Here is an 18,721-nt window from a genome sequence, read left to right as displayed (position 1 = left end):
GTTACCACCGTACAATAACACCGTAATTACCAATAGTGAATAATAAGTGATCCTAATGAAAGGAACAGCATGGCTCTTAAGGTAGAACAATTAGATGATTGTTTACCAACCATGCAAAGCATGACTATGAATTTAAAATTATCCACAGCCTCATGATGGACTAGGAGGGAAAAAAATAAAAACAACACGAATGGCCTAATGTATTCAGCGCCCTTAATTAGTATAAACATCTGCGCACCTCTTTTGCAAATGCAAAACATCTTGAAAGCAAGCATGCCACATTATGAGCGTTACCATGGCGACAAGTACGCCGTTAATAGGATGAAGCGTTTTTTCCCCCTCGATTCCAGACTGCCTTGGGAAAGAATACAGTGACGTTAGGTCAGCTTGTTCGCTTTAAAAAAAAAAAAACGTGGGCCACCTATGCAACCCTTTGCCGATCCCCCCCTTTTCAGGTGATCGCGCGGCGAGGCTGATTGCCTGCTGTACACACAATGACACGCTGACAATGATAATGACGATCGCGGCGGTAAAAGATAATCATGCGGCAACAGATGTCGCTCGCCCCCTCCCACCCCCCGCCTGACTACCACCCCCCGCCTGACTACCACCCACCAACCCAGATGTTTAACGCCAGCGACTGGAGAAGAAAATTAATTCCAAGCACTTCGGAACGAGTCGTTAGTTTTTCTGGCCGCTCGTTCCGAGAAGATGCCGGCTTGCGCTTTTTGTTCAATGTTTAAATGCTCCTGTTGGTTTTTCTCTCCCTGCTGCGTGCAGTCGGTACGCCGTGAGACAAGATGTTGCCGGAGAACGACAGCATCCGCTAAACTAAGTTTAAAATGATGTTGCCATGAATAATGAAGTGGCTCGCTGCGATCGGGTCTCGAGTTTAAAAGCCCCTAAAGTGGGGCTACGTCATTTGTTTTTAACTGATTGTTCCAAAGCGATCTTGAAATATTATCGGGCACAATAATAGCATTATGTTACCCAGTTGACGCTGATCTTGTGTGTTCGGGGTGCATTGCATCGGTTTTGCAACGAATGTTAAAGTTGAGCTTGTCCGACTGTTGTAGCGATTGACCTGTCTACCGGATGTGAGTGAACGCTGGCGCGACTTGCTGCCGCTGCTCTCCGGTCATTTTTTAACGTTTTTGTTTTCTTTTTGTTTTAATTGTTTATGCTATTTTATGTTTGTACGGCGACCTTGAGTGCCTTGAAAGGAGCCTTATAAATAAAATTTATTATTATTATTATTATTATTATTGCCTATGGTGGCATCAGAGTGCCAAGGAACTATGTTGCTGTGAAATGAGGTTCTTTATTTAGACAAAAGTGGCTCACACTGCAATTATGATCCCTTCGAGGCAGGTTATCAATCACTGGCAAATCTTTGCCATTATTGGCATGGTTCGGTGTCTATGAAACCGTGTGGTTATAATGACTTGATTGTACATTATATTACATTGTCATAAGACTGTTATAGGTGCACTGGGAAAAGTTTTTGTCGAGTGGGCTGAATTAGAACTTTTAACAGCTCCAAAGTTGCAAGAGTTGCTAACAAGAATTGCAAGACGTTGGGGGTGGTTAAGTGCAATGGCCTTGTGTTTTCAAGTGGTCAAATCCCTCAAGGGAAGCGAATTACTCCTGTAGGAATGTGTGCGGCTTGTGAGCTTATGCGAGTGCGTGAGTTCGTGCGCGTGGCGGACCGTACGAAAACAAATGCACGTCGGCGAGGCAGAGCTTTAATTATTGTCAGTGTGAGCCTTGGCCGCATGCAGCCTGCGCTGCTGTTAGTGGGGGGAAAAAATATATAGAAAGGGGAATTAGGCGGCAGCTTTCACGAGCCCTGACAGCTAATTACATTTAAAACCAGCTAGCGCGGCGGAACAAAAAAAAAAAAAAAAGCAGCCCAATCGGCACTCGCCAGCCCAGCTTTACGTATGCGACGTGTTGTCTTTCTTCTTTCCCGCTTATTGGAAGCGCATTGATGTCAAACGTCCAACGCTAAAGATACGATCATATACGTCGTCTTAATTGGCCCGTCTCCAAAAAGTGACATGGATGGCGAGGAAGCCGCGAGGAAGGCCGTGAATTTCTTTTGTGTGGCGTTTCTTAATTAAACTAATCTTGGGGGGTCAATTATGTAGCGCTCTGCCTCTGCTCTCCTGACAGGCTGCATCGCAAAGCCGGCAGCGGGGCCGTTAGAGAACGCAGATCGTGGATAGCACCGATAGCGTTAGCTTTAGCCTTTATAAACTAGATTATGATTGTTTCGTTTAGGGGCTCAAATGAATCAACCCACAAGAAATGCTTTTGTCTTATTGCAAAGTGTGAAAAAGCTGTTGTTGGTTTTTCCACCCGCTCTGTGCCGAGAGAACGGAAGCAGCTGTATTTGTGTACGCTCAGCACTCGTTTTGGAAAAAACGAGTCCTCGTCTGATGCCCCCGCACAACAACAAAGCGCAAGCCGACCTTGACGACACGTCCCGAAAAAATAGAGACTCCTCGTCTACAGCAGAATATGCTTTATGCAAGTGGTGAATTCAATGCAGACAGATGGATGCAAAGCAGCAAATTTGGATTGATCATAAATGTGCTCAGCTGATAGAGGGTTAAGGTGCCATTAATTTGAAAAGTAATCGTCGTGGAGGTGGCAAAACGAATCAGACTAAAAGCCCTTTAAAGTGCAGCTGTAACCCAAGAAGAGATGAATGTCAACAGCCCCCGCCATTTTATCACTTGAGGACGTCGGTTAGCAGTCAGCAGGGACGTTTTTCTCCAATCCAATTAATATGGAAATACTTTATACACAGTACATTATAATTTTGTTTTAATGTGCAAAAAAAAAAGTCAAACAAACAATTCACTTGGGGCGTTGTATGAACATTTTCGAGACGATGCTACCTCCCAACAGCCATGAATTACTCACTAAAAGGCTCAGCCAAGGAGAAAAAAATGTCTGGCTTTCATTGAGAAAATCCCCTCAAGAGTTTCCAAGTTCAACATGACTTGTCAGCCTGAACTGCTGCTGGGTCACATGACTGTTGCAAGTGTGTAAGTCTAAAAATAGGTTCAAGTGTGGCCGCCACAGGCAGGAACATATCTGTTTGCTTTGCTCCCTCAGCCCACTCCCCCCGCCTCTCCCCACCCACACATACCTTTCACATCACAAATGGTCTCCGTGCATCATGACGGCATCTCCAGTCAACCCAGACTTGTTTTTGCATATTCCGCCGAGCCGGGACGTTTTATCGTATTTTATCGTAAGCTCTATTTATTCACCACAGGACTTTTTTCATTATATATATTTTTTTACAGTATAGCTAATATCTTTCTTTCTTTTGTTTTTTGCCACGTCATTCCCTCTGCACCGGGAACAGGAATAAAGTAGTATTTTATCTTAACATGATAATTATAAGAGAATGAAACCACTAAAATGTTACTTGATCATTTGGCGGGAGACACACATCATTGAATTCAGCAAATAAAGTCGCTCGGTATAAATTTTGCATGGGTCGTATAATTTGATCCAAAAGTAGTGTTGGCCAGCTTCGTCGCTTCCAACACAGCCCATGTGATACTTCACGGGCAGAATGGAGATCCTCTTGACAATTGCATGGAAGCAGTGAGTGAGGGCGGCGTGCCACGAGTTGGCAGTTCAAAAGAACAATTAAATCTGTAATGGCTTGGCTACAGAGAGAAGCAGGCGCGAGTTATAAAGCATACAGAGACGACGGAGGATGGGAAAAATGGAGCGTCAAAAAATAAAGCCCCCCATATGTCACAAAACACTTCGATATTCGCGCAGGCCAAAATGTGTTGTGAAGTAGCCAGGAGGTGCGCGACGTGGAAATGAAGTTCGGTGACAACGCCGCTGAGTCAATTAATGGCGAGGCCCAGAGTTCAGGTGGAATGATGAGGTGGGGTGAAGTCCGCTGGGCCGCTAATTGAAAATTAAAAAAAAGGGACCTCATCTCTCTGAATCTATGAGACACATACTAAAGTAGAAACTCTGATTTGGACAGTACTACTTCAGGTCCGAATTTCGGAGCCAAACCGCGATCCAAAGATCTGATTGAGAGCCGCGCCGACGCCAGCTAATCAGCTCCCTGAATGCCCGACGCTAATTCAAAGCGCACCTCCACGACATTGAGAAAAGCAATTATCAGCGACGGCCTAATTTGCCTCATAAAGATCCCGTTCGCCATCTTTGCTGATGTGTGTGTTTTTTTTTTTTTTTTTTAACATCTCTAAGGCAAGCGGCGGCCGTGAAGGAAGCATGCCCTATCTGCTGACAAAGACCTTGTTCCATTCCTTTTATTGGAGACTATTACTGATAGCCGCGCTGTCTTTTGTAATATATTGCTTTGGGCCCTTGCTAATAAGCCAACCGCAAGAATGACTCACCTCAATTTACCTCAGCACGCTCTCATTTGGCAGATAATGAAAAGTGCATATATTAGTCAAGGTCTCCCCATTGGGTTTGGGTGCAATAATCAAAATATTTTAGATTATTTTTTATTTTGTTTTTTCAAACATGGTGTTGCTAAAACGGTGAAACTGGAGCTTCCAACAAAAGCACGACGAGTGACCCAAAAGGCCTTGCGCACCTTTCCGAGCACAACTTGCAGGACAAGGATGGTTGATGTGAAAACAAAGATGTTTGACAAACATTCAGCCCCGCTAGCGAGGCGCCTCGTTCCGCTTTCCACGACCCCCTCCCTCGGGAACCTGCAGCGACCCGGTTGGCTTTCAAAGCAGTCTTGACATTTCTGGCATACTTTTTTTATTCTTTACTCCAGCATGTAGGGCAAACAGTTTGGGGATTAGAGCACTGCATAGATGCGAATGAGCGTGGGCGGCTCCAATACGGAGCTGCCATTTTATCTGCTCGCTCCCCAAGCCATCGACAGTATGATCACGCATCAGAGTGGTGGCGGCATCTGACAGAATAATCACCGGAGCAAATCTCACACTCCCGTTCGGCGTTGAAGTTATCACCGCGGATATAGTTTTAACCCCTTGTAACATGGCGCTCCCTCCGAGGGATGCGTAGCTTTTGTTCCTCAACATGCTGCTCTATTGTACGCTTGATGCATTCAAGTAGCGCAGAACAGGAAAGCTGCATTCAGGGGTGCCAAAAATGCTATAATTAGGACCGAGCACCAGGCAACCCACAGGCCCTCTCGGAATCCATTATTTCTTCATTAAACGTTTTTTTTTATTAAAGACTCGTGCCCGAAAGTGAACAGTAAGGTGGCCATATTGGTTTGTAGCAACCGAAATTAAACTTTTAAGACTAGACGCAACCTCATCTTCAGTAGAGCGTACTGGGTTGAGGTTGCAAAGACAAAGAACATTTCTGCTATTTTGTGTTGAATACAAAATCCCTCACTGCTTACTAAAAAAATCCCACTGCTTACTTAGGTGTTTACTGACGGCCCCCCCTTTCGAGTGGTTGATAAATTGCTTGCCTGTGGACCTCATTCACAGCAGTGATTTAGAAACAAAGACCACAAGCAATGAAGCTGCTATTTAGGAGTCAAGTTGTAGCCCGGAGGGTGAGCTAGCTGAACTGCTAGCCGAAGTGGTTAAATCAGGGTTGCATACCCACATAAACCGTACAATGAGAAAAGCCGGATATCTTTCATGTAAACACAACCTTGTAGAACCCCCCCCAAGGTATTTTTTTAAATTTATTTATGGCTTTGTGTCTCTGATGGGTTTCCAGTGGATCAAAGACCAATGCGCTACTATCCCGACACTGGCACCATAAAGCAAGAACTCACTGACGGCAAAAAACAACATGGCAGGGTCTAGGAGCAAGATGGATCGTTTCTTTCCTCAGGCTGAGGAGTTTGTTTGTGTTTGATAGCAATCCGGTCGGCCGGTTGACTGCTTCCTTGATTTTCCTGTGGAGGTTCCTGGCTGCACAGTTGCAGGAATGAAGCTGAAGTTTGTTTTCCTGAGCCTTGTTTGATGCATCGTGCCGTTCAAGTTCACTATTGAGGCTTTTGGCAAGTTCTCCTTGTGGAATGTGTTTTTATCCAATAATGCATTTTTCTTGCATTTGTCAAATTGAGTCAAGTTGGATGTTCATTGAAATGCCACATTGTAGAGTTAGAACATATTTTTCACACATTGTTGAAAGCAAATTTGTCAAACCCAATTCTCCAGAGAATTCACTTGATAGTATTGACTTAGGCTTTCATTATTCGCGCATGAGAAAATGTTCAACATCCCAGAATAAAAGTGTTACTTAATATTTAACACATATTACAACTTATTAAATGCTCAGTGAGCGTTATTGCAGCTTTTCCTCCCCAAGACTGACAGACATATTAGTAATTTCTTTCCAGCAGAAACCTTGCAAGAAGGCTCGAACGAAGCCACTCCGGCATGTGTGGTATTAAACGAAGAGTAAGAAATAGCTACAGGAGCAACTGAGTCTCATGGGGCCATGTCGGGGTGGCAACCCAACCGCCGCTAACGAGCAAGACGCATGCAGGAAAATGCAAATGAATGATGCGTTGAATAATGTGCAGTAGTTAGTGGGGGAGGTGGAAACACCATCCATCCTGGTCTGTAGGTGATCCATCAGGATGCGCCAGGGTCACGCGGTAAAGGGTAACGACACGCATGTATGTTGTATGGAGGCGGACTGCAAAAGCACCTCCGCCAGATGTTAAATGCTATTTCTGGGAAAGCAAATTGTGTGGGAGGAGTTAAAGGCTTTGTGTCAGCGCGAGGTGTATAAAACATGAGCCGAAGCGTTGCCGCAGTAACTGAACACCAAAAGGTAAACTTTGCAGAGTCCAACCTCACTTTGAGTCTTTGGAATTGACGGGTGACTGAGCGGGTCCCACTTCTGATTGCTTTTCAGGACGAATTCCACCCTTTATCTTTTATTCATCCCCTTTTAAGTCTTTATTTATCACCGTCCTGGCTGCCCTTCACCGTCTCTCCAGTGCAGCCGGTTGCGGGAGTAAGCCGTCCTCACGGTGTCGGTCAGTCGTTTCCCGGCCAAACTTCTCGTCCGCTTCTCTCTCGGGGTTTCCACGTGACGGAACTTCACGCTGATTTATGGAGCCGACGCTCCGTATTCCTGCTTGAGGATGTTTTGCATATCATATCCTCCCGACGGACGTCAGGGTTCACCCGAAGGGGGCCTGCATTTGCATTTGCGAAGATCTTTTAGACAAGTTTTCCACTTCAAGATCAGTCCCTCAGCGGTAGGAAGAGGAAATTGGTTAACCTGCTCTATTTTTTTCCACTGTCTGGACTACTGACAGAGCAATCACAAGCAATCAGGACACAATGGATGACCCAATTGAGTTCAGCTCATTCTGTCCTTCATTCAAACTGAAGCTTGTACATATCATCAGTGAGCCACCATTCTAGTTCCTCCTGTTCATTCTGCCTCTCTTTTTACACTTCATCCTATTCAAGCTTGTCCCAACCGAAGGTTGAACCGTATCCCGTATTAAAAGACTTTGGAACCTTGGCTTTTACGAGCAACTCAATGTCCCTGTCAGCATTCATACAAACTTACATTGACCTCAAGTTTTAATCTCAGAAACTTAGTCTTCGTGACAGTCGTTTCAGTAAGTCAGACTGAATGCCCAACCAACTGGGATAACGGGTATTGATTCATTCTTCCTGTTTTTGAGACCAAAAAAAAGCTGTTGAATGTTTCCTCCATTGTTGTTTCCAGTCATGGGGGATCGGTAAAGTGCGATCAAAAGCTTCAAAGAGGAAACGCTAAACGCAGCAATGGCCTCTGTTTCCCAGCGGAAAGCCGTCAGGTGAACAGCCGGAACCTGAGCGCCGGCTTCCTATGTCCCCATCACAGCACCGTGTTGCAATTTTAAAAGCATCACACTGCCACTGTTAGCTGTGACTGAAAGGTGCACTTTGCATCTCTGCAACCTGGGAAGAAAAAGAGATTCCATAAAAATAAGTTGAGTTGAGTGATCGGTGTCTCACGCTCAGAGAGTTGGAGGGCGTTCAACTGATCTACATGATAAATGTCCAGATTCTGTAATGGTGACGTTCTGGACAATTCTCTCCTCTTTCCAAGGATAAGTGGAGCTGGATGAAAATGGCCCTTGACTGCTTCCCGTCATTAATCAGGTCATCCAATTGCCACATTACTCGATAGTGAGCAAAATTTGGAAACACTACTTCAGGCGCTTTTACACTAGCACTCCTTAAATCACAGGTCTGAAACTTTGTAGTTGAACCAGATCAATAGGTACGATCTCAAATCCTTATATGTGTGGTCAACACGGAGTTCAGCCGAGCCACGGACTCTGTAATGGTGACGTCGTAATGGTGGACCTGCACAGCGGCGGTGGGAAAACAGCATTTACAACTAGAATAGCTTTTTCCCACATTTTATTAATTCCCTATTCTTTCCCAAGCAGCTGCTTTGATGGATCATTTTGTCGGTCTAATCGCTGATCGGAATCCCTGGATCTGCTTCCACCAGAGCATCAATGTGAAAAATTGGTGCGGGAGCATCGGGAAAGCATCGGGATCCACTCGGACTTTATTTAGGCTTTACCTGTTCTTGCCTTTTTAATTTTCTTTCTTGCTCTGTCAATATTAACTAACTGTCACTCGCCTCTTGATTTTTGAAGCAGCCCAGTATAAATGATGCAGTCCTTCAAGCTTGCACAAGCCTCTCAATCATGCATGAGTGGTGGATAAGTGATGGAAGCAGCCGTGGCCTGCCACTCTCCCCTCCTTCCCTCCCCCGCAGCTCTCCACAGAAGGTGTGTGGGGGGGTTGGCGTTGCTGATACTCTGGATGGTGGAAGTGGATGAGAGAGATTTCCTATCACACCCACCGCTCAAATATCAAGAGCACAAAAGAGAGTGAGTGATGTAGCGGCAGATGTGCTTTACGGCACAAGTTATAGAAGCTAGAGCAGTAACATCAAGGTGTCAGTCAGCCGTTGTCTTTGTTCGCGCCGCAAAGACGCAGTGTTTGATCACATTCTCTTTGCTTTTATGCAACATTGATTAGACATGGCTTCCGAACACATTTCCAATTAGTGAACCAGAATGGCTGATTTTTAGCTTCTATTGCTGTTCCTACCATGTCCACCAGTGGTATTGCATTTTCACGCAATGCTGGTGACATCAGGCTTGTTGCAGTTTAGATGAGTGTGTTCGTGAACGTCGTCGGTTCCCACATGTGGAATGTTTGTCACATTGTGGGTGACATCAGTTTCTTATCATCTTGAAACGATGCCATCGGGTCCCGATGGAACAAACATTAAAAAGACGAGGAAGCACAGAATTATCAAGAGAATTGATGTACAGGAAACATGTTGTTAGATAACTCACGCACGCGTCAAACTGAAGGTCAATGAGTCTTAAGAAGCATTTTTCACTACCCTAATGTTGTTTGCCTCATTTAGCCAAAGGAGAATCCCACCGTGCAGGTAATGCACTCCAAGCACAATGCAGCTAATAGATTTTTAATTAAAAATGCCTAAATCTGTGAAATATGATGTTCTGCCAAGAGCAACAACATGTGCTTTGAGCGAGAAAAGGCTTGTAGCTATTACGTTCACTTTCTGTCCATTATAGAAGGTTTTTGTTGCCAAGCCAGTGGATTGTTCGCAGTTTTCGGCACCTCGAAGCTTTTGAGTTCTTCCGAATGCGCCCCATGATGCTTCTAGCGCGGCGGGTTCGTCCATATATTTGCTAAGAATACATTTCCAGCATCCCCCCTACGGGCGTGAATCCATTTTACAGTATTTATTTATTTATTTATTTATTTAAGAACAACATTAGTGAAGCAGAGGAACCACGGTGGGAAAAGTGGGAAGTATTAGGACAGTTTTTCTTATTATTATTACTATGTTTATTATTATTATTATTATTATTATTATTATTATTAGTAGTAGTAGTAGTAGTATTATTATCATTAGTATTATTATTATTATCATTATTTTATTTTTGTTAATTTTGAAAACAGAGAAATCCGCAAAGAAAGACACAGGCAACTAAATGGCAGCTCAACCACTAAGACTCTTACGTGCCAATTTAGCAGGAATACCGTGTAAAAGTGCCTTGACATATTTTCAGAATGACCGACTGACTGGACAAAGGTGACAAGGTAACGCTTTCTCATAATCCCGCCTGTAGATTCCACGGCAGTAATGCGGGGAAACACCGAAGGGCACGTCGAAGTGGAGTGATTGAGGTAGATGCAAAAGGTCTTCATTTTCTGAGCAATTTCCTGCTCCCTTTGCAACCAATCAGAGGAACCGCCGAGCCCCTTTGGCGTCCCCCAACGCTACAATCCGCCCATTTCACTCGAAATTTAACCAGCGCGTGAGGACTTGTGATATTGACACACCTGTCATATATCGCCCGACTGGAGAAGAAAAAACACTTCATGGCTTTATTTGAAACTTTAGTAAAAAAAATGAAGACAAAGCAGCCGCCTGTTAGTTTTTAAGTGGCCCCCGGGGATGGCGAGCGCTATATTGGTTGTTGTACTTATTAAACCGCCAGCAAGTGGCATTTAGACGTGATGCTACATTTGGGAGCCAGAATGCGGCTACTTATTACCAGCATGAGTGGAGACCCTTGTGTGACATGAGGAGAAGAAAAAGCTAGTAAATATTTTGTGGCTGTGGAGGTCAACTCGATGTTGATATTTTTTCCGAGGGTGACGTCGCTCTTTAGTAGGGTTCGTCAAGTCAAGTCGAAATCTCAATTTGCTTGGGTTCATTTATAGAAAGCAATGCAGCCGATAGAAATGCAACAAAGTACAGAGAATCGAGTGTTGGGAAAAACAATGTTGAAGAAGAAATATTCTCCATTTCTGCTGAAATGTAGGTCAGTGACTAATAGTGTTTAAGCCAACAGAGAAGGCCTTTGCAGTGCTCTGTCTTCAGTTTAACAATCTGTAGCAGCAGTACATTGAGCCTTTTATCCTTTTGTGTGTCTGGAATGCAAATAGTAAACCTCGTTAGACCTTGCCTTTTGGCCGAAGTCCGCGTTCGCCGCGTCAAAGCAGGTGAACGGAGAACAAGCCCTTCACACAAGGTAACAAGCTTTGACTGTTCCAGCCGAAACCTTTTTAATTTTCCGCATCATTAAGAGCTCCGGTGGCACCCAAGGCCGAGAAGCCCCCCCTTTTAGGCTGAAGCAGACCCTTTAACGACCTGTTTACCGGGGCGAAGGAACGACGGGACGGCCCGAGCTTGTTAACGCTTTAACGACCGCACTGATTGATTTAGGGATTTGCATAAAGGTCACACTTGTTTTAAGGTTGCATCCGAGGTTTATGATGCGCACGGACCAATTGCAGGGATGGGTGGCTGTGATGAAGCATAATTGGAAACTACCTTTCTCTTTTGTGGCCCCTTGATGGCTTACAAATTAGTGTCGAGCATAGCAAAGACGAGAAATAAATTACCTTCACCCTAAATGGAGCGGCTCTACAGCGCCACCTGTGTGTGTTTACGAATATTCAAATACGAGAATATTTGAACTGAAGTAATGTCGTGATAGAATTCAACATATAGTAATATTTTGACATCTGCGGTATTAAAGTGTGACTTTATGTTTTCTCGTGGCCTCGCAGAACCACAACGGAGCAGCTCTTTGAATAATTCAACAGGCAAAGCCGAGCTGATAGCGGAAAGAAAAGCCCGTAGACTTGGAATAATGAATGTGAATGTTGTCAGTTAGGTTTAATTTAAAAGGACAAACCTGACATAAAAAAAAAAATGGAATGGTGAAAAGATTTTTTTCCTTGTTTTGGCAACTTGAGGCGGGGAATGTGGCAGACGGCAGGTGTCCACATTTTTCCTCCAACCCGGCTTCCTTATCTGGCTCGCTCGGGATGCTCTGCTTTTCTTTTCAGCAACAACGGGAATGACGATGGTGACATTATGATTTAAAACTAATCTGTTCTAGCTGCTTTTGACAGCACCCTCTGCCTTCTCTTCACTCGCGTTTATCGTGACGGCTCTGTTGGCGCGGCATAATAAAACATACGAGGTTACAAGTTGTCTGGAGAAGGATTTCGGGAGGTGGTGGGTGTACGCCATCGACCTTGACTGAATTATATCTGAACCAGAGTGTGACTAAATGCTTCTTTGATGAATATCTTATGCGTATGGGCACAGGGGGAGGAGCCGCTTCGTACCAGAATAAGTCTTAGTGGGAATAAGTCTTACACTCTAAATGCAAGTCTCAGTTCTTAACCTTCAAGTTTGAAGCAAGTACCAAGTTACAAAAAGTCACCACGAAAACACATTAAAGTCAAGCCCAGCAAGTCCCAAGTCCAAAAACCGGCAACTGTGAAATCGCTCGAGTCGTCTACCTCTTGCTTGTTACCGACTGGCTGCGACATGGCTAACCCCAGATTTTCTTCCTCATCTCCACGTTGAAGCTACAAAATTCCAAAAATAGTTTTTCCCTGACGCCCTGGACGGAGGGCAGGTCAGTTCCCACCGAACGCTTGTGGCCGTTTCCGTGATGGTCGTCGGTCACGACTGACTGCACTGCCTCGGCGTCAGGCCGAGTCCTTCCGAGTCACTGGTTGTGACACGCTTTCCCAAGGCTCTCTTTGCGGTCGTTGGCCTCATCCCTCGCTCAGTTCCCCGAGACAAATGATTAAATATGCACTCTGACTTTCTTTACGAATTAACTTTAATGCCGATAAAACACTGGCACGGTTGACTAGTGCCTTTCTGGTGGCAGGGAAGCCGGTGCAAAAATGCTGTCAGGTACAAATAGATTTCTGCCACGTTTCATATAAAAGTTAGTCAGAAAACTATTTGTGTGACTGTTTGGCTCCCTTTGAGTGGTCAAATGGCAAGTCGTGTGACACAGGACAGGACAGGGCAGGATAGGACAGATGTAAGGCAGGCAGTGCTTACTGGTGTGTTTTTGGAGTAAGTCATGTGACAAGCTTAAAATCTGTTTTTATTTGCTCAAAGGAGATACATTTTTATCCCGGCTCAGATGTAAACAGTCTTTTTTTTACGGATCAAGTGACATTCGGTTGCTATCGCCGTCTCTTCTCGTAGGGCATTGTCACTGCACACGTTTGCATTCGCATACTAAAGGTCACCGTCGATACTTTTCATAATGTTGGCGCACGCCGGCGGTGACTCATCGGCGTTAAGTACATTTGGACACGCGTCTGTGTGCCGCTCGCATTTGCATTCTGTCCGAAGTGAGCCGGGCGTCTTTGTCGCATTTTGACATTCAATTTAGCTTGCCGGATTTTTACATTATGCTAACATTTTGCTGATAATGTGATATCGCCGCCGCCCCGGAGAAGGAATCAATGCATAATACCTTTTATCAGCTGTGAAAGCGCTGTCTAATCCAGTTGTTCTTCCATATCGGCTGCTTGCTTCATCATAAATTGAGCGCATGATTGGAATATCAATATGAGGAAAAGCCCCCCTCGGTGTTTGATTCGGTGTTCCAACGGGGGAACGATCACCGACGAAGGCGACGCGTGAAGCGCGGCGGCTTTTGTTTAGCAAGATTCTATCAGAATTCAATACACGGTACCACGGTGACTGATGTCGGGATGCGACGGGAGGGAACAAGTGGCGGAGAGGATAATTACAAGGACTGTTTCCCGCGCGAGTCATTCACGCGCCAACGGTTATGACAGCCACAGGTCTCTGCCGTCTCATTGTTTTGATGGCATGACAAATGACCGCCCGCTAGCTGTGTTGACGGGACGTTGGGTGTATTTACCTGCGTCCTATTGGATTGGAGCGGACACTTCACAGATGGAGGCGATGCTTTTCCCATGGAGTAGCCAAAATGTAAATAGAATGTCTTGCCTCTATAGAATAGAATGCGTCCCTATACAAAACACGAAATACAGTTAAATGTTGCTCGTCCATTAATGTGACCCTAGCCCAGGGGTGGGCAAACTTTTTGACTGGCGGGCCGAATTTGGTTCTCAATTTAGACCGGGGGGGCCGAACCAGGAGCAGATGGATGTAGTGTTTGTGTGAAGTAATAGAAATGACATGTAAAGGTCATTGCATAAAAGGTTTGTACTTATAGTAGGTACTGTAGTAAAGCATGGATATTCAAAAAAAGCTTTTTGAAAACAAATGCATTTATTAACAGCATTAAAAAAATATTTCACCAAAAAACTACTATCAGTAATTCTCATTATATACGACACTGTTATTATGAATAATAGTTTCCATCACTTCAGCGCCTGCAGGTCAGATTTATGAAATATGTTTATCTAATGAGGCAAAATCACATCAAACATTCTGACCAAATACATCATCTTGAAGAATCAGTGAAAGAATACATCTAAATAAAGTAATAAAAAAAAAAAATAGTATTGTTGGTCTCCCTTTTTTGCAAGTGCATCATGGTCTGGAGTAAAATTTGTTGTGGTATAGGATAGAGCCAAGGTGTCGGTCCGTTAACCTAGATCTGTGACGGGCTTTGTTGACGTTCATGCGGCTGAACGTCTGCTCACACACGTAGGTCGAGCAAAATTGTCCACTCTTTTTTTTTTAAACACTCGGCACTCAGTGTCCACCTTTCTTTTCCTCGGGCCACTCATTTTAATGAAGGATTCCAGGGGAAGGTTTGTGGGTGACATTAGCGTAAAACTATCTGAAAGCTCAGTGCGCGAATTACAAGAATGCTGACGTCACAGCCCACACTCGAAATTCGGCACTGATGGAAATAGAGCGCGGAGTGCGCTGGGTCCGTACTACTCAGTATGTACACGCACTTCCGGGAGTAAATTCGCGGGCGGGCGCTTCCCCATCTATTGGGGAAACATAGCAGGGAAAATGACCAAAAAAAAAGTTTAATAATACAATTAATTCAGGTTTGGCGGGCCAGATTAAACGGCCCCGTGGACGGGATGTGGCCCGCGGGCCGTAGTTTGCCCACGTCTGCCCTAGCTGGTAGTTGACGTAGTTTGTATTCACTCGTCAGGCTTTCATTAAAAACTTAACACCTGACGCCGATGGCAATGAACCGGGTGGGAGTTGGAACAGTGCGAGTCCTTGGTCTGACTCATACTTAAGTGTGCCTACTCGTTGCGATCCCCCGCCGCGCGCTACTTCATGGATTCCTGGAATCGATTTTCTTATTTTAAAAGCTAATGATCTGTATAGAACAGGGAGAGAAAAACAATTGCCCTTATCGAGTGTATAGCTTGTCCTCTGTGGCCGACATGAATAAGTTTGTTTGCCACGCGCGTAATTGAAAGCCGTATGAATTCATCAACGGATGAAAGACGAAGCTCGGGATCCCATTAACGGCTTGACGGATGTTCGCTCGGACCAACGTGTTGCTCGCTCAGATTAATAGACAACAAAGACGTCTATTGATTTTGATCCTTGTCTGACACAATGCATGGCCCAAGTAACTCGAGTCGATGAGAGCCTGTTGTTTCAAGAAGGCTTCCCGTTTCTTTGGAAGGTTAAAGGGAACAAAATTCAGGAATAATCTTAATGCTTTGTGATTCGGTCAAGGTCGTAGTCTTGGCTTTGACCCGTGTGTAGCATTGAAATTGGGCCGCAGTTTGCTTCCCAGGCTAGTTCCCTGTACTTGATGTAAAGCCAGGGCATTAATGAAGATGCCTCCAGGGTGAGTAAGGGAGGGGCTGGCAATCGGGGGCTGGCAGGTAATGTACTGCAGCAGAGGAAGATGGAGCGACAGTGTTATTATAGACTCGGATCTTTTCTCTTGGCAGGCCGGGCCGGTTTAGTCATTGATCCGCTGGGCGGGGCTGTGGAGAAAAACTCTTTGAAACCGGATGTTAGAATAGACACAATAAACCATCTTGGGCACAAGACATAAAAAAATCCATGGCACATACAACAAATTAGATGTTGTTTGTATTTGTCTAATTCCGCTTAATTTGGACTGTTTATCGCGTGTAGATTGCTTTCAAAGGACAATCATATAAAACTGAAATTGTGTTTAAAGGCCACAAACAACCAATATGCATGCGTATGCTCGGGTCTGTGCTGAGCAAGGTGAGGAAAATGTAGCAAATTATTATTATTTATCTCGGGGAAATGTAAGATGAGTAGAAAAAAAAAACACCCACTCCATCCTTCCATGCGGAGGGGTAATTTATCTTAAACAACGTGGCACGCATGAATACAAACCTGGAGGCTTTTCTACATTTAAATTGCACACCCAGACTCTGTGTGTGCGCGCGAACCACTTGGGTGGATTTTTTTTCTTAAGAGGCGGCAAACTAATCCTCCTTGTGCATTTACTAAAATACTGTCTATCATATTTATTGGAGAAGGCGGACCGCTGAGAGGCTGGGGGTGATCGCAAACAACAAGCCTCTCTACAATATTGATCGACTGAGCGAGACACACAGAAAGACAATCTGCACTCCTCAGTGATTTGACGTCAGGGAGACGGAGGGGTGCTGCTGAACAGCTCCATTTCGGAACCCTTTGAAATGGGATGAAACCGGAGCAAATCGTGCTCGACTTTGAAGTGTGCACGCTCGACCAGCGCCACGCTGCGATGTGGAACACTTCCAGCGTGAATCGCGGCGCTCGGCGGCGCTCGGCGGCGGTGGCGGCGATGTCGCTTTGCGTTATGTCTCGTGTCAGCACGTTTGAGAATGTTTGCGGGAATAAATAGAGATGTCTTTTCACATCAGGCGCCGCATCGGCCCCCTAAATTTAATCCGCCGCTGCCACGACGCTTACGCTTCGGCGGCCTTGCTGAATGTCGGAGGAGGGAGGGTGCGGGGTGGGACACGGGGAAAGGTGACATGTGGGTCAGCGCCACTGAATCACAGCTCACGGCGGGTAGGGTTGTGAAAAATTGTGTCCGAACAGCGGGCGATAATACATGCGGCCTTCATTACGCTTTTATCGCGCAAATGTTTTCCTGGCCTCAGAAATTGGCGGAGGGAGGACGTTTCCTGTCTATTCTACAAATGTGGCCTTGTGTGATTTGCAGACAGTAGATAAAACAAATATATTCCCCACTCGTCATCCACAAATGAGCTTTTTCTCTCCATGAAAAGAAAAAGTTCAGTGTTAGTCAAGTTCTGCGATTTGATTCTAAATTGCTAAAATGAGAATGGGGGTTTCACAAACAAAGTAACACACAGTAACAAAAAAAAAAATATCTATTGCGGTCTGGAACTATACAAGAATGCAGCAGGAATTGTCTCATATTGGTATGAGCCCAGTCGTTATAAATCTCCCTTTTTGCCAGTATGTCCACAAGAATGAACACCTCAGAAGCATCTGACGAGGATAATGAAATATTTCAGATGACACTGTTAGGAATAAGTCATGGTTTGATGTCATAAAATAAAAATAATACACACAGGAGCTTTGCTTGAACGTCGAGAAAAAGCTGTGACCGAGCCATGACCTTGCCAGGAACCAATACTTTTTCCCCCCCCATTTTCCATTGACGCTAAAGGCTTCATGAATAAAACATACAAGCAGGAGGAACCATAAGAAATACGTTTGGCCTTCCAAACGTGAACCCTTTCCGACTTGTTATTCGAGAATCCGCAGCGGTACCCACATAACGATAATTTAGCCGAATATGGACCGCATCAACCTCCGCACAACTCAAATGCTAAATGATTTCTATTGGCCCGTACATCAGCTAATAGCCAAATAACGGCCAGGTACAAAAAGCAGCATGGTTGTCATGTTAATTGAGCAAAACGATGAAGCTGTCACACTCCTACGTGTCAGCCCCTTTCCGCCAAGTGGGCTCGAGAGCTCTGCTCGCCGTTTGATTGCCTCTCCGTTATGGATTTGTTCACTGGAGTGGGTGGTTCTCGCTGCTACTGTGATTAATGTGTTCACGCTGCGTGAGAAAGTTGTGTTGGAAATGTCATTAGTTGGGTAGCAGGTCATACTTGTTATACACTTTTGCTATAGGCCCGTAAAATCAGCCAGAATTATGGAGCAATTTGCGTTAGCAGATAGCAGTTTATAAAAATAAATACCAGGATTAAATCATCACATTATGTTTGCTGTCCTTTAGCTCCGCACACATCAATATTTTATGCTACTTTTTCCATTTTGATAGACCTTTGTTTCTTTTCTTGCTGCTCTCAGCTAGCTAAGCTCATTTGCATACAATGTTGGTGTGCTTTAGCTCTACACTCTGCAATACATATTTTTTAATACTACATTCAGTTTCAATGCTGTGTTATTTTCACAGATACAAGTGGGAAAACAATCTCATACCTCAAAAAAAAAAATCCTGTCCGCCGCTTCATAAATGAGATATTTAAAAGTCCACGAGCACAACTTGGCTTTAATGAAAGCTGAAAGGTTCATAATATCTTGGAATATTAGCGCCGATAAAAAGTCAAAAGATGAGATCCTCGAGTTGGCAGACTGATATTCACTGTTGATATTTCCAATCCACTTTAACCGGCGGACCGCCTCGTGGAAGATGAATGGACCGCCATATATTAATCATTCAACGCATCCATTTGGCGAAAACTCCTCATTTTCATTTTCCCCAAACGTCCATAAGAGTTAAGCTGATGACTGTTGTTTATGGCTGAGCGCTGAGACATATGGGATGTAATCACTGTAATAATAATGAGGCAGAAAAAGCATTGGTTATGCGAACATATTCTCCTAAAACAAAATGGCCCAACTAATAAACTCCTGTTTAGCATCATGAGATTCCCATGTCATTTTTTGCATATCAATAGATTCC

Source organism: Syngnathus acus, chromosome 20, assembly GCF_901709675.1.
Source record: "Syngnathus acus chromosome 20, fSynAcu1.2, whole genome shotgun sequence".
Lineage (NCBI taxonomy): Eukaryota > Metazoa > Chordata > Actinopteri > Syngnathiformes > Syngnathidae > Syngnathus > Syngnathus acus.
This window is presented reverse-complemented; position numbering follows the sequence as displayed.